At 36.0% G+C, this 3517-nt stretch overlaps 1 pseudogene; it reads right to left on the bottom strand.

Annotated features, from left to right (window-relative positions):
* Positions 1 to 892: 892 nt before the first annotated feature.
* Positions 893 to 1862, bottom strand: LOC132283369 (probable calcium-binding protein CML35; annotated as a pseudogene).
* Between the last annotated feature and the right edge of the window lie 1655 nt (positions 1863 to 3517).

Here is a 3517-nt window from a genome sequence, read left to right as displayed (position 1 = left end):
AAACAGACCCTTAGTCCCTTGAACGCATAACATATGTTAACGAGCACGACAAACATTTGTCTACTTTTTATCTATCATAACTTTTTGCCATGGCAAAATTATGTTATTAAATGAATAAAGTCATCCTGTACACAAGACAAAACTCGAGCTTAAACGTAAATATGGGATTGAGCTGAATTTTATTAAAGGAGTCGAGTCAACTTCAAAATTTTATAATCATGTCAAGTCCAGCCAAGTTCAAACTCAATTTTTTAAAGTTTCTCACAATTTTGAAATAAAATGAGCCGGCTCAAAGCGATACGTTCAACTAATTCCAAGAAAAATAATAGTAATGGTTTTACTAATTAACATTTAAAAATCAAATAACTAAGAAAGATGAAATACAATAAAGATAGAAAATCAAAAGTTGAAAACTTTGATACTTCAAAGTTGTGATCATCAAGAGTTATGTTGTGTCATTTTTGGGTATTAAATTAAAAATGTGACCTACAAAATCATTAGTCCTTGTCATGGTTTTCTTTTGCAGGCACAAGTGGCACACCATTCACCAATCTCCTTTGAAATCCTAATGACCTCTCGATTCAATCAATCATCTTCCATCGCTGTGTGTCGGTTGGTATTAACTCGATGTGATTTATACGCTTCAACTTTCCAAATTTGTTCGAAAATTAAAAAAATATATCCAAATTTATTTGGAGTTTTCATCCGCATCATAATATAACTTATTGTCAGATGAATCACCAAATGCTTTTATATTCGTGTATATGTAAAGTATCCGATTACATGTAGGTTGAACTACCTCATTGGGAATATATATATATATTTTTAGGACAAATTATACAAATTACTCATGAGATTTTTATACTACATATGCATATAAAAGTTATAGCAATATTACAAAAAAATCCACGTTAACAGTTGACTACAAAAAAATTAATATAAATTTACACTTTTGACCTTAAAATTAATGTATTTATTTTTAATAGAAAAAATAAATAATATTATATATTGGGAAGTTTCATTTTTATCCCTGGTACACCCCATTTTCTTTCCTTTCTCTCTCTAACTTTCTCTCTCTCCTACTCTTCTGCGGTTTAATTTTCAGCCATGAAGCTCATTGTCAAAGCAGACGAACCCATCTCCATTCTCATCCACCGTGCTTATCATGAGCCAGCACTCCTCTAACGTGCTTCAGTCGTCCCCTATCGCCGAGAACACCCTGTGGAGCTCCTCCGCCGTTATCCTTCCATCGCGATCCCTGTCAAAGAAGTCGAACGCGTCTCGCAATTCCGCGTCGCAGGCCGGAGGCTCGAAAGCTGATCGGATCGCGCCGAACTCCTCCAAGCTGATACAGCCGTCGCCGTCGCTATCCACCTCGCTCAACATCATCGTCAGCTCCTCGTCGCTCGGCGGCTCGGTTCCCACTCGGCTCAGCAAAGCCTCCAGCTCCTTTCTCATTATCTTTCCGTCACCGTCTTTGTCTATCAACTTGAACGCTTGTTCCAATTCGAAATACAAATCGCCGGAGATCTCTGACCATTCGCCGGAGATCTCCGATATATCGTGTGAATGTGACGGCAAAACACTCTTCGGAGTCCCGCATCGTCGATTTTCTTGCCGGCGTCGACCTTGTGGATCGACGAGGAGGGCGACGATGATTCCAACGAGTCGAACGATGTTACAGAACCGGACGGTGAAGGTTCAGATCGTGAGACAGATTGGGTTTTCTTGGACCGGAAAAGATGTTTAGGATTGACAATGAGCTTCATGGCTGAAAATTAAACGGCAGAAGAGTAGGAGAGAGAGAAAGTTAGAGAGAGAAAGTTAGGGTTGAGGGGAGAAGGGAAGGAAGATGGGTGTATCCAGGGGCAAAAATGAAACTTCTCAATATACAATATCTTTTATTTTTTCTATTAATAATAAATTCATTAATTTTAAGGTTAAAAGTGTAAATTTATATTATTTTTTTGTGATCAAATGGTCAATATGGACCTTTCTGTAATATTGTTATAACTTCTATTTACATGCATAATATAAAAATCTCGTGGGTAATTTATGTAATTAGGTTGATTAGGTTAAATTTTAGCTAGTATACTTGTCTCTCTAATTAACCAGACTATCAATTAATAAATTCTTCAAATGATTAATTTACAAGAAATTGATACTTAATATATATTTATATATATATATATAATCACGGTTCTTTATTATAATAGTCAAGCTATAATTCAGATTAATGTCCAATTGCTTGATTCGGGTTGTGCCTTTTCATAGTAATACTTAACATCTATGAATGTGATGTCTTCCAAATGACAATGACAAATATTAAGGTTACAAAGAATCAAGTTATTTTAACAGTTTAAAACTTAATGTGTTTAAGGCTTGATTTTGTTCCCAAGAACTTTGATTAAAACATGAAACTTATTGATCTTTGAATACAATACTTTTGTTCTAAGCTGAGCTCCTTGGATGAACTAAAAATTTAAACTTAAAAATTACAATTTGAACTGAGAACTTCTGAAATGAAAACTAAGAACTAAACTTGAAATGAGCCTGCCTTCAACATCTTGGGGAGCTGTTATTTATAGGGCCTCGAAGGAGCCTTAGGAAGCCTTGGATTCCTTGGGGATAAGGATGCAGCTAGAGGCCATATGCCAAGGCTGAAAGGCTGAATTTAGGTGATGTCTTTTGAATGATGCTGGAGGCCATGTGCAAAACCTTAAAAGTTGAATTCAGATGATGGCCACTGCCTTGCTTTGGAATCTTTTTTTGAAATGTTTGTTTGTCATGAGCACCGAAAGGTGCTAAAAGCCTAAAAATGGAGAACTGTTGAATAAAATTTTAAACTGTAGATTTTGCTTTTATTTTTTTATTTTTTATTTTTATTATTATTTTTTTTTTGTCGCTATGCAGCGGCATTGAATAACCGAAGTCAGAAACTTTTTTGAAATGAAATGATGATGTTTTAGAATAAAATACCAAAATAGTCATCTTTATTGGGTTGGGCCAGATCTGTTTGGGAGCCATGGAATGAACCTGAGCCTTCACTTCTGTTGGAGCCCATTTTTGAGAAGGTTATGGGATTAACTTGGGCTAAAGCTTCCATGAGGAAGGCTTCATACTCATCTTGGGATTTTGCTGAAGAAAGCTTTGCTTGGGTCTGGCTTTTGTATAGGAGGAAAACCGAAGACTCTCCTAAGCCAGAACATGATATTGCAGAATGCTTTGAGAACCATTCTGAAATTGCTTCTGGAGTAACATTCTTGATAGAGAATTGGTCCCACCATTTGACTTTGAAAATCCTTCCTAGAAGAGGAAGATTGGAAGGGGTTTTGAGGATTTGGAATTGCCATAGAACTATCAATGACAATGTGAAATTTGCAAAAAATAAGAATGATTTGGGAAATTCCGAAAGCTCAGGAGGAGCTTGGAATTTTTCATTGAAAATTGAAATTCCCTTGGACACCGTTTCAGGGATAATTTCTTGGCAGGGACCAAACATATGCCACTAGTCAAT

This window comes from Cornus florida, unplaced genomic scaffold (genome assembly GCF_030987335.1).
Source record: "Cornus florida cultivar Cherokee Brave unplaced genomic scaffold, ASM3098733v1 CherokeeBrave_3.0.0_Hap2_Chr11, whole genome shotgun sequence".
Classification (NCBI taxonomy): domain Eukaryota; kingdom Viridiplantae; phylum Streptophyta; class Magnoliopsida; order Cornales; family Cornaceae; genus Cornus; species Cornus florida.
Note: the sequence above shows the minus strand (reverse complement) of the source record. Positions and strands in the feature narration are given on the sequence as shown.